The sequence below is a fragment of the Alexandromys fortis genome, unplaced genomic scaffold, assembly GCF_014885135.2.
Source record: "Alexandromys fortis isolate MF-2015 unplaced genomic scaffold, M_Fortis_MF-2015_v1.1 scaffold_6, whole genome shotgun sequence".
Classification (NCBI taxonomy): domain Eukaryota; kingdom Metazoa; phylum Chordata; class Mammalia; order Rodentia; family Cricetidae; genus Alexandromys; species Alexandromys fortis.
This window is the reverse complement of record NW_026067902.1, coordinates 17,082,184-17,098,701: the sequence shown is the minus strand read 5'-3', so window position 1 is coordinate 17,098,701 and position 16,518 is coordinate 17,082,184. Positions and strand designations below refer to the sequence as shown.

General features: G+C 44.7%; 1 protein-coding gene across 2 annotated transcripts in view; it reads right to left on the bottom strand.

The window, feature by feature from the left end:
- The window catches only part of Frmd5 (FERM domain containing 5), a 278,473-nt gene that overhangs the window by 236,918 nt on the left and 25,037 nt on the right, over positions 1 to 16,518 (bottom strand). The window lies entirely within an intron of this gene.

The window sequence follows — 16,518 nt, the reverse complement described above, 5'->3', positions numbered from 1 at the left end:
CTTTCAGTTTACCAAGATTTAAAATACAATTTTCCCGGAGTGGAATCCCAGGGGTAATGAATAACTTGCAGTAGGTCTATCTCTCTGGCTTTTCTCGTTCTCTGCTGATTCTGCTCGACAGGCCTGCCTTTAAAGGCCTCCTGCAAGCATTTGTCCCCAGGTCCTTGTGCTCCAGGCCATCAGGGAGCTGGCAGTCAGCAAAGCAACACAGAACCAAGTGCACCAGCTACCCACGCTGGGCCAGACAAGGATGGAGAGCCATCATCTGTTGTGACACCATCCACTGAGTGTTTCGTCAACAATCAACTGCGTAGGCCCAGCATCGCTCAAAGTCCCCATTTCAAGTGACATCTCACCCTCACTACTATATCTGCTTGTACAGCATTTCATAAAGGAAGTGTTCTCACACACACACATTTACACAGCTAGATGTACATACACACACACACAGCGATTAACTGCTTGTGTCTGAGTGCGAACTAGGTGCGGAGAGTACGGGAATTAGGGTTCTGAAAATCAGGTTTGACAAGGACACATAAATAAAAACTTCTATAAAATATTTATTTCAAGACAGAATAGCTGGGAGACATCCATTTCAATAGAGAACCGAGTGCGAGCAGACCTCCAACTCAAAACACCCCAGCTGCAGAGACTGCTTGCTGCCCAGAGTCTGGAACGGGTTAGCAGAAAACTCTCAGATACAATCCTGATGGCACTGTAGCATCCAATTATGTCTAATAAGCAGCAGGGACACATGGTTACCAGGGACAGTTCTGCCAAACTGAATGAGAAAGTTCAAGATTTAAAACATGGAATTCAGGGAGCACATTTGGCCACTGATAAAATATAATTGGCCCCTTGTCTTTCATTTTAATCATCTTTATTAGAAGAAAAAAATATTGCACATCAAAGAAGATCCCCTTTTGGAAATCACAACTTAAAATCGCATGTTCTAGTGTTATGGCAGAGACTCAACACCTGTGGCGTTGCCCGCAGAGTGCATAACTTTCACTCTGGGGTAAGGGCACACTGAAAGCTTCGCCACGTGACTTGGAAAATGGGCATGCAGCACAGGCTGACAGAAGCCGGCAGTCTGGGAAGAAGCACTCGGCACCTGCCTCCTCACCTACACCACAGCCACGCTGGCAAAGTCTGTCTGCGGTAGCTGCGAACCTGGAGTCTATTAAAGGCTCCCAGCTTCCATAGGGAAGCGTGGTAAAACGTGGCTAATTTTAGTCGATTTCACTTCCTAGCATAGTAACAGTTACCCATTCCCTCCTGCCAGCCAGAGGGCAGACAGCTGTGTACCTGCTCTGGGAACAGCTCAGAGTTTCCAGAAGCCAGGGTGGGCGAAAGAAAGCAGCCCCACCACAAACGTGATCACAGAGGTGCAGACCAGTAGGCGGGCCGGTAGCCGTTATTGCTGCACCCCTCCCCATGTTACAAGCCCCTCTTCTTCCAGCGGCAGTGATTTTCAAGGGACTTAAAAGAGCCAAGGTCCTTTTTAGTTCCCTCTTCTCTCTTGCCCTTCCTCTCTTTTTAGAAGCCAGACATAAAGATTACAACATTCAAAAACAACCGCTCATAGAGAAGGAATCAGAAAGTGACCTTACACCCTGGTGGAAGGGGCGTGTCTTTAAAAAGACCTAGGAAGACAGACGTTTACAACTCAGGCTGACCCAGGTAAATAAACAGCCTCTGAAACTTAAGAGTAAAAACAGGAAGAAACAGCAAGTGCTGGAGAAGGGAGAGCATTCCAGATAAAAAGATGTTACATTGTTATAAGCAAATGTCGAGTTTTCGAGAAAAAAAAATTACAAAGTAGACTAAGAAACAAGACTAGAGCAACAGGAATCCTAAAAAACAAACTAAAATGTATGATTACTGGCAAGTTTTTAATTCACTAGAGAGATTCAAATACAAATTTGAAAGTACTAGGTGAACCTGACAACAGGGCTGGGGTGTAACTCAGTGGCAGAGCACTTGTCTAACATTAACAAGGAAGGCCCTGGGCTGAATTGCCCGTATAAAACAAAAAGCCGTAAAGAATGGAAGTTATCAAGTCTGAGGACAAAAACAATAAAAGTTAAAGAAAACTGCCCAGTGGCTAAAGAGATGCCTCAGTGCATAAGAGCACTGGCTGTTCTTGCAAAGTCCCTAGGTTTGCTCCCAGCCCCGACTGGGCCACTCACGGACGCCTCTAACTACAGATCCAGGGGCTTTGATGCCCTTTTCTGACCCTGTACACACACCAGGCACTAGACACAGACATGAGGCATAGATAGACATGCTGGTGAATGCTCATAAGCATACAATAAAAACAAACAAATCTTTTAAAAAGTGAAAGGAAAAAGAAAACTGACCAAAGACATACGGGACACTATCATCTGAATCACCTTCCACATTGTGGAGACCCCAGTGGGAGAAGAGAGAGGGGAGGAAGAATATTTGTCAAAACAATGATAAGATTCCCAAATTTGATGAAATATGTGACTATAAACCTCCAAAAAGCTCAGTGAACTCCAGGGAAGATGAACTCAGAGACACATTCCAAGACATTGCTAAAAAGTTTGGCAAACAAGAATAAATGACCCATCACATTCAAGGGACCTTCAGTCAGATTATCAGCTATTATTTTTATGACAATTTCATGGGTCTGAATGTACAGAGCTCTTATATTCAAAAGGCCAAAAGAAAAAAAAATGAGGGGGATGATGGGTTAGCTTGATGGAAGAATGCTCACCCAGTACACACAAGAGCCCAGGTTCAATCTTTAGGACCAGTTTCTCTTTTGAAAACCCTCCCTCTGGCCAAACAGTTGTTCAAAGATACAGAAGATATTAAGAGTCCCAGATAAATGAAAGATTGGATGTGCATTGCCTCTAGATCTGTCCTGCAAGATATGATTAAGGGAGTCCTGCAGGTGAGAGGGAAAGACTCCCAGGCAGTAACTCAGGAAGACAGAGACACTGACCCCAGACAGAGTGAAGAAATAAAGATCCTCGGAAAGGCAGATACACTGTGACTATAAAAGTGCCATAGTAAAGACCGTTTGTAACTCAAATGCTTGTTTTCTATGTGGCGTAAGAGACAGGCATTTTATAAGTGACGAGACTAATGTATTTAGAGGCATTTATTAGTTTATATATTAGGGAATAGTATAAAGATGTGATCTCGTGATGTCAACAACCAGGAAGCTTGGGAACACAAAGAAGCAGTCACAGGACTGGAAGTACAGCCCAAAGGTAGAATGTTTGCCTCACAGAAGGTGGGGAACTTAAAATTTTGTTACATTTACTTATTATATTTATTTATTTGTTTGTTTGTGTGTGCGCACATGCCACAAAACACTCATCAAAGTCAGAGAACATTGCTTGTGGAAATCAGTTTTCTTCGGCAGTGTGAGTCTCGGAGATCCAACACAGGTTGTCAGGCTGGGTGACAAGAGCCTTTGCCCACTGAGCCATCTCACCAGGCCCCAACAAATCACTTTAAATATTAAACTCTATGCTCAAAAGATGGAGCTTATAAAATATATTAAAAACACATTATTCAACTATATGGTGTCTACCAGAGACTTAGATTAAATCATAAGACACAAATTGTTAGAAAGAGAAAAGGTAAAAAAGCCATAAAAAATATCAAAAATACCACATTAAAAAAAAGCATAGCAAAGGAGGCTATAGTAATGTCAAGAGCAAATAAGTTCTAAGCCAATAAAAAAGGATCCAAGCAACAAAAATAAATGACAATATATACTCTCAAATGTTTCAGGACAGCAAAAGTACATGACATTTATAAACATCTGTACATTTACTATTAGGCCATCAGAATATATAAAGCAAAACTGACAGACTTGAAATGACTCTGCTGTCTTGTTCTATGAAGCCAACCAAGACAAAAAAAAAAATACAGACACAAACACACACACACAGAGAACCTACAAACTGAGCTCTACAGACTACACAGAACCATACGAACACGGACACAAAAATTTTCAACAAATATGAATGAGTACATCCCATGTTCTCCTGAGTGAGGTAAGCCAGACCCAAAAAGAGGAACATGGGATGTACTCACTCATATTTGGTTTCTAGCAATAAATAAAGGACATTGAGCCTATAATTCGGGTTCTTAGAGAAGCTAAATAAGAAGGAGAACCCAAAGAAAAACATATAGGCATCCTCCTGAATATTAACCTTCATCAGGCGATGAAAGGAGACAGAGACAGAGACCCACATTGGAGCACCGGACTGAAATCTCAAGGTCCAAATCAGGAGCAGAAGGAGAGAGAGCACGAGCAAGGAACTCAGGACCGCGAGGGGTGCACCCACACACTGAGACAATGGGGATGTTCTATCGGGAACTCACCAAGGCCAGCTGGCCTGGGTCTGAAAAAGCCTGGGTTAAAACCGGTCTCGCTGAACATAGCGGACAATGAGGACTACTGAGACCTCAAGAACAATGGCAATGGGTTTTTGATCCTACTGCACCTATTGGTTTTGTGGGAGCCTAGGCAGTTTGGATGCTCACCTTACTAGACCTGGATGGAGGTGGGTGGTCCTCGGACTTCCCACAGGGCAGGGAACCCTGATTGCTCTTTGGGCTGACGAGGGAGGGGGACTTGATTGGGGGAGGGGGAGGGAAAGGGGAGGCGGCTGGGGGGAAGAGACAGAAATCTTTAATAAATAAATAAATAAAATTTCAACAAAACGCTTGCAAACTATTTTATAAAGTTTCTACCCAAGAACAAGTGAGAAATTTTTCCCTTGGAGTGCAAGGATGGCTTGACGTTCGAAAACAGGGCAATGCAAACACCATTAATAAGGAAATAGAAGAAAAAGGTGAGCGGCGTGCTTTGGAGACACAGCGCTTCCTGAAGTACCGGCATTTAGGAGCAGCCTAGCGGGTGTCGGAATCCAGACTCTGGTCCTCTGACAGAGCACTAAACATTCTTGATCTCTGAGCCACTAGACTGTACATCTTGTTATATCCACTTTCTAAAAGTACAATTAAAATTTTAAAAATATTTTAAAGAAATGAAAGCAGCTGCCACGAGTACTGGCATTTGCTATTAATCTCTATGTTAACCTATTTGCTTACACCTTTGGTTGCTAAGGGAACCAAAGATTTCTCTTTGGCATTAATTTTCTTTTTAATCATACTTAATGATTTAAAACCACCCTTTATTATTTATTGAATATCAGCACACATTTATAAGATACCTGAAGTGAAAGCTGTCTGATTAAAAACTGTTTGGTTTTAGCAAACTGGTTTTAATGACAAAACAGGCAACATTTTATGGACAAAGCCTTATTGCAATCCCTCTAGACCTGAACAGGCACACACACACAAAACTTCACTGTGTAACTCTACTTAAGAGAAGCTTCCAAACTATAAATCTACAAACATCACAGGTAAATGAGAGCAGTGAGGGAGAAGAATTAGGAGAAGATGGCTCCAGGTTCAAGGTCTCAACCTAGTATAACAAAGATGTTCTTAAATTGATTGCAGAGTTAGGCCTATGTTACCATTCCTGACTTATATTCAACTTTAATAGATGTTACCAAATAGCTTTCCAAAGTAGTCACACAACTTTGTTATTATTAATACCGTATGAATGCTGTACTACATCCTTACTACACATTAGCATCACTTTTTCAGATTTTAGCTGTCTTGGTAGCCACATGATAGTATCTTATTTTGATATTAACTTAGATTTCTCTGACACCTAACAGAGTAGAAGATCACACACATACACACACACACACACACACACACACACGTCGTTTCCAGTGAAATACCTGTTTTAATACCTATTTTTGTTTTAAAAATAAGTTTCTTGAGAAAGAAGTCACATACCATATGGTTCACACATAGAGTGTAAGATTCATTGGCTTTTATTTATCCAGAGAGCTGTGTACCTAACTCTGCAATTTATTTATTATTTATTATGTATACAATGTTCTGTCTGTGTGTGTGCCTGACCCCATTACAGATGGTTGTGAGCCACCATGTGGTTGCTGAGAATTGAACTCAGGACCTTTGGAAGAGCAGGCAATGCTCTTAACCTCTGAACCATCTCTCCAGCCCAGCTAGCAAGTGTTTATGCATGGCGGTCAAACTGTTTTAACAGATCTCAGTTTTCATTTTAAATTGAAATGACAGTGATGACTTAGAAAGTCCTGGTCAGGTAAATCCCATCCCGAGCCGATTTTTGTTCAACATATGGAAACAGAAAATTTGAAATGTGTTGTGTAAAAACTATTAGGCTGGTGGGATGGCTCATGTTTATTTGAAATATGGTTTTAGTATATATGCCAAGCTGATCTCAAACTCATGATCCTGCCTAGGGTTACAGGCCTGTGTCACCATTCCTGACTTATAGTCCACTTTAATAGATGTTACCAAATAGCTTTCCAAAGTAGTCATGCAACTTGCACTCACCATGCAAGCTTGGGGCCCCGCAACTCATGCAAGCTGTCCTCTAACTCATGACCTGATTTTACAAGCCTCATTTCTCTCTCTCTCTCTCTCTCTCTCTCTCTCTCTCTCTCTCTCTCTCACACACACACACACACAATTAATAAATAAAATTTAAATTAAAACTGACTCTTGCTAAGTCATCTATATCAAAAATTTTAAACCCAACATACCACCAGCTCTACCATATGCAAATGGACAATCTAATTTTAGATAAATTCTCCTCCTTTCTTCAACAGATTCCAAATAGGAAAGAAAATGAAAGAGTACAATTCAGAAGCCGAATTCAGAAGTTGAGACAGAAAAAGAAAACCTAACAACTTCAATCATATCCGTATGACTCATGTTGTGGCAGCTGGAAAATTTTTATTTCAAACCTTAAGAGAGAGAGAAAAAGAAAGAGAGAGGGAAGGAGGGAGGGAAGGAGGAAGGAAGGAAGGAAAGAAAGAGGAAAAAGAAAGAAAGAAAGAAAGAAAGAAAGAAAGGAAGGAAGGAAGGAAGGAAGGAAGGAAGGAAGGAAGGAAGAAAGGAAGGAAGAAAGGAAGAAAGAAAGAAAGAAAGACTCGCTCAAGGACCCTTCAGATTAAGTTTGCATCAGGTACTGATTAGACAAGCAAATCACTTAACTGGGCCACATCCCCTCGATCCAGACCTCTTCCCTTCCTGCGGCAAATCTGTTTGTTCAGTGTAAATGGAGTCATGAAGTCTGACCTTTTTAGCTGAGCTGCTGGCTGAGCAGGATTTTAAATAGTATGCTTAGGATTTTACTTCACTCGGTTTAAGGCAAAAGGAAGCTAAATCAAAGTTCATGGACGAGCAAAGGAAGAGACATTGCTTTGATGGTGCAGCCACACTCTCGCCTTGACACAGCGCATGTGGAGAGATCGCGGAGAGATCGCGGACAACTTTCGGGAGTTCTCTCCTTCCAGCAGGGGTATCCCGGGGGAACAAACTCGGGTCACCAACCTTGGCAACAAGCACCTGTACCGGCTGAGCCATCTCACTGGCCTTTGTCCCACCCTTTGCCGAATTCACCATGTCATGCCATGCTGAGAAACATCAGCAGAGAAACACCGAATTACTGTGAAAATTCAGAGACTCCAAAACAGATCGAGTATTGGTTCTGTCTTGTAAGAATTGTTCTCATTTATTTTCCTGTCCTCAAGAAAAAAAAAAAGAAAGAAACAGACGAGGAAAAAAAAAATGACTGCGCCCTTACACCCTGATCTGAGTCTTCACATACCAAAGTCCTCTCGCCAATGCGCCTTGCAGCAGCATCAAAAATAACAAGACTTCCCTTTCCCTGGGCCTTGCCGCATAACCTAAAAAAAATGAAGCGGTCTGGGAAACTGACTGTTGTGGGTATTTAAGACCATATAGGCTTTCAATATTTCATAAAAAAAAAATCCTCCTTAATCCTTGTTCCCTTCCCCAGTTACTTACACTTCTGACTCAACCTATTACCCGCTAAAATATGAACACAGGGGATTGACGGCAACAGCCCAGGAAATTACATCCTCAAAGCAGCCTGCAAAAACAAATTCCCATGAGCATCGAACGCAAGGAGGAAAGAGCCTATACTTAAGAAATTTCTTTATACCTGCTACCTAATTTTCATTCCAGGCTAGCATGTGAGCAAGTGTTAATTTGCATAGCTGATAGGGAGCTGAGTCCAATCATTTCCTCGCAGCAGACACAGTACTGGAAGCTAAAGATGCAGAGATAAACAATGGAGTCAGGCTCTTCATTCAAAAACCCCAAAGTCCACAGGAAGACAGAGCTCCAACCACTTACAATCACGCTGTCTTGGACAGGAGTGAGCCTGGACTGGCGCGGAAGGAGACAAGGGGGTGCATCTAATGCAAATCTGAAAAGATGAGGGGGCGGCTTCTCAAACAAGCATCCGAATCAAGTCTGGAGAAAGCCTTGGGAGAAATGGGTAGGGGTGGCTGTGGAGGGACAGAGCATTCTATGCAGGAGGCAGCAAGTCAAAGCCGTGGAAGTCCTGCCTGTGGTTATAAGAATGTTCTGGAAACACAACAGCAATGTTTAGCTTCTATTTAATAGCATTAAATTATGCATTAAATGGTAAGCTTGACACTATATCTATTTTACCATACACACAGAGAGATATCTAGGAGGGTAAAGAAATCACTGGGATACCTATGAAAAAGATTGAAGAGTAAGAAGAGACACTAAGATGCCTCAAGCCAAACAGAAAAGGGACCCGCGTTCCATGGCCAAGGATTGTGGAAGACAAGCCAAAGGGCAGAAAGCCTGGAAGGTGCAGGTCTGAATTCCGAGGGGGAGTGCCAATGAAAAGAATGAACAGAGTTCCACAATCACAAGAAAGAAGAACAAAGGAGTCTGTTATCATTAGCTTCAGCTGTCAACTCAACAACAAACCTACAGTCACCTAGGAAAAGGGACCCTCAACCAAAGAATTGCCTGGATTAGACTGGCCTGTGGCCATGCCTGTGGGGGCATTTTCTTAATTGCTAATTGTCATAAGCTGGCCCAGTCCACTGTGGGCAGCGCCATCCCTAGGCAGGTAGACGGTGCTGTATAAGACAGAAAGCTGAGCAAGCCAATAAGCATTACTCCACAGCCTCTGCTCCAGTTCCTGCTTCCACACGGGAGTTCCTGGACTGGCTCCCCTTGGTGGTGAGCTGTAACCAGTAAGCCTCGGGTCATGGTGTTCATCACAGCAACAGAAGCCAGGCTAGAATAGAGCTTGACTGTAAAGGATGGGAAGGGCCCGAAATGCCTCTCGGGGTTCATGAGAGACCCACTCCCTGACATCGGAAGGATCGGGTGCTCCAAAAGTGTGTGGCTTCTGCTCTGACCTGCCAATTTGACCCCTTGTGGATAGAGGAACAAAAAGCACCAACTAACAGGTGACTTCTTCAGTGGATCTGTTGACTCAGCACTACTTCAGGGCCCCAAAAACAAAGAATAGATCCAAGGAGAAAGGTGTATTTTCCATCTCTGAAAACATCCAGTACTTCAATCACTATGAAAAAGAGGGTCTTTGGTAGCCTGGATAGACTTCTCCAGCAAGGATCTTTTGAACTTTGTCAAATGCCAACTTTTGAGATGATCATGTAATTTTTGTCCTTAGGAATATTCATATGCTAGACTACATTTGTTGATTTGCATATATTGAACCCATGTTGCATCCCTGGGATGAAAAGCCACTTGATTATGGTATATGATGTGTTCTTGAATGCAACTATTTCCTTGAGAATTTCTACAACTATGGTCATCAAGAAATTTGTTTTTAATTTTCTCTTTTTGTTATCTGGTTTTGGTATCATATACCGGCTTCATAGAATGAGTTTAACAGTGTTCCTTCCCTTTCTGTGGGACAATTTGAGAAGTGCTGATGGTAGCGCTTCCTTAAACATTTGGTAGAACTCAGGCAGGCAACAGAGACAAGTAGCGTCCCACCGAGTCCCCGAGAATTCCACAATAACAATGCAAAGTATTTTTTTTTTCTGAGACAGGATCGGCGTAGTTTTGGATGATCTCAAACTCGGATCCTTCTTTCCTCCTCCACTCCCCAAGTGCTAGGATTACAGACAAATGCTTAGCTTCAAGCTAATTCTAGGCACTAAGTCCATCATCACAAAACAATCCCATTGCCATCTGGGACACATATATTCCATCTGATGAGCTCTTGTCCTCAAACACTGGTCATAGCCAATTGAAAGAATCACAGCAGACATATTGGTCCTGATTTTATAGGAAGAATATATTACTCACTGGTTGAGGATATATTTTATCAAGCCAAGCATGCCACATAGAAGAGGCAGGTAATTAAATATCATTGTGGTGGCACAAAAGATTCTATGTATCTCCTAAGAATGAAGCACACTCTCCTGGCAGCAGGATCCACTGTTTTGTGTGATAGCCTTGGGTGCTCTCTGCTCTTTCTTTGAATTAGTAACAGACATAAGTGAGGAAGCCCTCACCTGTGCCCGTGGCCAGGCTTCAGTCTGGCGGGTAAACATCAAGCTCCCATTTCTAGTAGCTGTGTGTTCTACCCAGAGGGACAAGTCAGACACACGGGGAATGCTCGGCTCAGGATGACTCCAATTCGGAAGTGACAAGTGACAAGAATGACAAGGAGGTGGTTGGACTAAGCTGAGGGAGAGAGGTGAGGGGCATCTGGCTGGAAAGAAGAGCATGAGACAGGAAGACAATGGCTTCTCTGTCTGCATCTACAGCTAACTCAAGGAGAGACCAGTTAGAGTCCACAGATACAATACCACACTTGTTCCTGTTGACAGAGAGCACATGGCTCGCTTTTAGCAGATGCAGCCAATCTTTTGTGCCCCCACAGTGCCATTGTAATCACTAATGTGATGAGTGATACATAATTAATAACTGATTTGAATGCACTGCTACTGTGGTGATTCCTGGGAACTCAGAGAGAGGTGCATGGCCACCAACTTCTGCTGCCATCTGTAACGGGACTGGCCGCATCTACCTGTCTCATTTATCTAAACATTCCAAGGTCCAAAACAGCCTCTTACTCCACCATCACCTTTCCCTCCTACCAAGAACTCCCCACTAAAATTATTTCCACAGGAATTGGGTTCAGTTGAACGACTTCTTTCTCCACTTTCATATGAACTGTCTGCCGCCTTTGAGCCTCATGTTCTGCATTCCTCCCAAGAGGCTTTAGGGAGAGACATTTCCTTAAAGGATTATAAACCTCAGACTTCCCTCTTTCCTTTCTTCTTCTAATGCCCACGAAAATAAAACAAAATAAAGATATGGGAGATGTTGCAGCTGGCATATATATATGAAAAATAGCCAGGGGTGATGGCGCACACCTTTATCCCAACACTTGGGAGGCAGAGGCAGGAGGATCTCTGTGAGCTTGAGGCCAGCCTGGTCTACAGAGCGCATTTCAGGTGAGCCAGAGACAGATAATGAGACCCTGTCTCAAAAAACAAACAAAACAAAACAAAATCCCTAGTATTTTAACATTTCTTTTTCCTAGTATTTTACTTTCTTTTTTACATTTAACTATTTTTTTAATTTTTTTAATTTGCTCTTATTTTATGCACATTGGTGTTTTGCTACAGGTGTTCGGTCCCCCGGCACTGGAATTACAGACAGTTGTGAGCCGCCATGTGGGTGCTGGGAGTTGAACCCAGGTCCTCTGGAAGAACAACCAGGGCTATCAACCACTGAGCCACCTCTCCAGCCCTTTTATGCCTTTTTAAAAATTCATTGTGTGTGTGTGTGTGTGTGTGTGTGTGTGTGTGTGTGTGTAAGAGAGAGAGAGAGACAGAGACAGAGAGAGAGAGAGAGAGAGAGAGAGAGAGAGAGAGAGAGAGAGAGAGAGAGAGAGAGATATGAGTGCAGGTATCCATCCATGAAGGCCAGAAGAGGGCATCTGATCTCCTGGAGCTGGAATTCGGGGCAGTTTTAGCCACCTAACTTGGGTGCTGAGAACCAACCTCATGTCCTACAGAAAAGCAGCAAGTGTTCTCAACTACTGCACCATCTCTGTAGCCCCCTTATATTTTTAATTTATTTTTTTTCAGTGTCAAGGACTAACCCAGGGCCCCATACATGTGCCCAAAAATCTTCAATTAATTTTTGACTGACATGTAAAAATGACTTATGGTATATAGTGATGCTTTGATAAATGCATGCACTCTGTGATCTTTAAAAATGAGTTAAGCTGAAGCCACCCAAGCAAGCCTTGCCCCGGCAGTCAGAAGCTGATGGAGAGATGGGAAAGGTAGAAAAAACGGGGCGGGGCATGAGTAGGGAGAGAGGCAGAACTTGAGAGGGCCGAGGTCTATATGCTGTTCTTGCCCAGCAGGGTCGCTGGGACGGTGTACATGGGACGGTGTACCTTAGCCTGGAGCTTATATTAGCAGATGCAGATTCAGCCTCGGAACCTGACACCCAGCTACAGGATCCCTCAGGCTCTGGGGAACGACAGAAGCCTGAGATGAGGAACCCCCTCAAAGTACCACCGTAGAGGCCATGTTGGTGCCAGTGGTCCATGCTGCTGCCCCAGACCACAATGAAGCTTGAGATGCGTGTGGACATGTGTAGTCTGTGCTGCTGTCCCAACCCCTCGGTGATGTCCGCAGGTTTTGCTGCCTGGTTGAGCCATGCTAATGTGAGCGGCATGTGTAGCCAACCACCTGAGACTGACCATGTTGAAGCTTGTGGTCCTTTCAGCTGCATAGGGCCATGAGTAGGTCAGGGATCCTGATACCATCAAGGGCCACGCTGATGTTTACTATCTGTGTTACCACCAACGCCCATGCAGATGCCCCTGGTTGGGGCTGAGGCCTGAAGCCATCGTGGGGGCCAGCCATGATAAGCTAAGTCTGGGCAGGTCACCCAAAGGAAGTTCTTTACTTCCAACCATTATCACCTGGGACTTTGGTCATAGATGAATTTCAATGGAGGATGGAGTCTCAATAGTTTACCCTGAGGCAATGCCTGGCTGCAGGAGGAACCACAGGCTGAGATCACCTGACCCCCACCCAAGAACAGACCACTCAAAGGAAATGCCTGGCATTCCAAGCGCTGTAGATAGAAACACCTGCCAGCGCACACCCTGGACAAATGTCAGCCAATCAGGGGTCTTAAAGCCTCAGAAACCCCTCCCTCAACCCCACCTTTACTACTATAAAACCCTATTCTAATCCGGTTATTCCAATACGTTGGATATGTGGGAGACCAAGTTTGCAAACTTGATTAAAATAAAGGCTCTCTGCTTTTACACACAGGACTCAGTTTCCTTGTTGGCCTCAGGAGAGCTCGTCCCGCTCCCTCCATCCCACTCCATCCTCCAGCACAGAGGTGCAGGTGATACAACAGGCTTGGGAGAGGAGTCCCGCCCCATTCCGGTCACTGCCTGGCTTTCCTCAGCTGCTGACTTCTGGCAGCCATGCATTCAACGCATTCGATGCATTCAACACATTCAATGCATTCAGAGAGACTCATCCTCTCTTGTCGGGGCCTGGCCACTAGGAATCTGACCATGCTCCAGTGAATATATGGACAACACAAAAGGGACTTATCTCTTTATGGGTGGGGAGGTTACACAGGAGGGGGGGAGCGCAGACGTGGGAAGACTGGGAGGTGATCTTGATCGGGGGAGCATGATGTGAGATTCCCAAATAACCAATAAAATATAGACTAAAAATGAATTAAGCAAATCTACTGAACATTTACAATTTTTCTATGGTAAAATGATTCAAAAATTTTTTACAAGCGCAGTATTCTCATTATTATGGTCCCCTGCTGTGCGGCGCACAGCCTTCTCTTAAGTGCACTCCTAGCCGTAAGTCAGTGTCCACGTCACGGACACGTCCCTTCTCCTCCGCCTTTCTTCACTTGCCTTCATGTTTACATGGCTCTGCCCAACACTTGATCTCCCTCAGCTGGCTTTCTTTTTATTACAGTGCCAATTTGGGGTTTGCTATTTCCCCCAGAGTTACGTTTTCTTCCTCCCTTCAGGCTAAGAAGTTAATTATCTCTCTGTCTTAAGATACCTATGGCCTTCCCCAACTCCCCATCTTCAAAAGCTTTTTATATTAAGCTTGACTCTCAGGATTTTAGGGAAATGGTGAGCAAGCTCACTCAGTTCGGCTACCTCTCCAACAGACCATAAACACCTCAAGGGCAGGAAGCAGGTCCCTGGGCCTTCTCTGTGTCCCCTGAAGCAAAGCCGTCAGGCACTCAGACGATGCTTTTTAAACGACACCGAATCAATAATGATTGTGGTGCTAACACAATGAGTCCAGCAGATTCGCTATATTGTTTCTTTGGACCACTTCATATCAAATTCCCCTCCCACTGATAGCAAGTTGATAACAGCTCTGGATTCTATCAATTATTCACCATCCTCTGGAGATTATCAAAGCTGAGCTGAAGACCTGGGCATGCTACCATTTGTCAGTCTGCTGGCTAAGCCCAGAGGAAGAAAACACCCAAGCCCTCACTCATCTCTCATCATACATAAAAGAAGGGAGAGGCGGGCTGGAGAAAAGCTCTGACAGGGTCTTGAGCAGAGACCAGCAGCTGCTGTCTGTGTGCCCCCGTGCCCCTCTCATGGGTGTCATGTCTGTGTGCCCCCGTGCCCCTCTCATGGGTGTCATGTCTGTGTGCCCCCCCGTGCCCCTCTCATGGGTGTCATGTCTGTGTACCCTGTGCCCCTCTCATGGGTGTCATGTCTGTGTGCCCCCGTGCCCCTCTCATGGGTGTCATGTCTGTGTACCCTGTGCCCCTCTCATGGGTGTCATGTCTGTGTACCCAGTGGCCCTCTCATGGGTGTCATGCTGTCTGTGCCTCCCCCCGTGCCCCTCTCATGGGTGTCATGCTGTCTGTGTGCCCTGTGACCCTCTCATGGGTGTCATGTCTGTGTGCCCTGTGACCCTCTCATGGGTGTCATGTCTGTGTGCCCTGTGCCCCTCTCGCCACTGTCATGCTGGGAGTTTTACAGGTTCCTTCTCCCAGCACCTCAGAAGCATGCAGTGCTGGGCAGTGCCCAGGAGTCTGAGGGTGAGTGTCTCCCCTGTGCTGGGAGCCAGGCTAACTGTTGGTAGATATTACCTGACCAGCAAGAGAGACCTTACAAAGTGAAGCTCCGAGTTCCTGTGCTTCCAGGCAGCTCCGCAGGCTCTCAAGAAGGCAGGACAAGCAGCAGAGACAAGCTGCACACAGGCCTCGGGAAGCTCACGTCCCCACCCCGCGGCTTGCAGCTCAGGCTAGCCTCCGCTTAGGCTAGCCTCCCGACCTTGCCTTCCTTCCCTCCAGACAGCGTCTAACCCCACCTTATCATAGGCTCTGTTTCCTTGAACATCCTACTTAAGCTCACCACACACGGCCATCCCAGCACATCCCAACAAGGCATGCCAGGGACTTTCTCATGTGATATTTAGATATGACAATTTACTAATACAGTTCCCCCCGCATGTACATGATCTGTTAACATGTGGTTTGATTTTTAACCTTAGAGCATGTTTTGGGTATGTTTGTTTTGTTTTATTTAGATCTCTTTTATGTGTGTATTTTCCCTGTGTCTATGTATGTGCCTGGTACCTGCAGAGGCCAGAAGAGGGCATTAGATCCTCTGGTACTGGAGCTACAAACGGTTGTGAGTTGTCATGTGAGTGACGGGAATCGAACCTGGGTCCTCTGAAAGAACAGCCAGTGCTCTTAAACACCTAGCCATCTCTGCAGCCCCTAAAACTATCTTTGGAATTAGTTGGTTGTAAGCATTTGTGCATTCTATCGTTCGAAACTTTATAATTACCTAATCATTCTATTTCATACATGTTTAATTTTTTACCATTACAATGTTTCATTGAATGTGTATAAAATTTTTAAAATATTTTTCACAATGATCTTGGAGTAATGTCGAGGCTTGCGCTTGCCGGGCTCCCGGGATGTCTGCTGAGCTGACAACCACCATCCTACCGGAAGGCTGTCCTGCAGCTCCCGGCCTCCTCAAGCACTTCTCTGCCTGTTGTTCTTGATCGATATCATTTCCGCCTCACCTAGGCTACTCCTCCCTAGGGCTCACTTCTTCAAATCTGGCTATTTGTGCCCTCCTGTGCTCACAGCAAGCACTGACCTCAATGAATTCACCAGAGAAATCACAGGCCCACTGTCAGCTTCACTCTGTAGAAGCCGGTAACTGTAATAACATAATAAGTCACATGTTTCCGGCTTGTGCGCCATACTTGGGTTTGCTCTCCTCCCCTCCCCCATCCATTCCTGGCTTCCTGAAAGGGTCTGATCACCTTTCAGGGAACGTGTAACCCCTCAGGGCCAGCCCTACCCTTTGCCTTCCACCAGGAAAACATAAAGCAGACCCCAGACTCCTCCTGATCATAACTGAGGCTTAGCTTCAATCAAAGGAGTCCTTTGCAACTGGTATTCCAAAAAGTACTTTGAGAACAGCAGCAGCAGCAGCAGCAGCAGCAGCAGCAGCAGCAGCAGAGAAGAAGAAGAAGAAGAAGAAGAAGAAGAAGAAGAAGAAGAAGA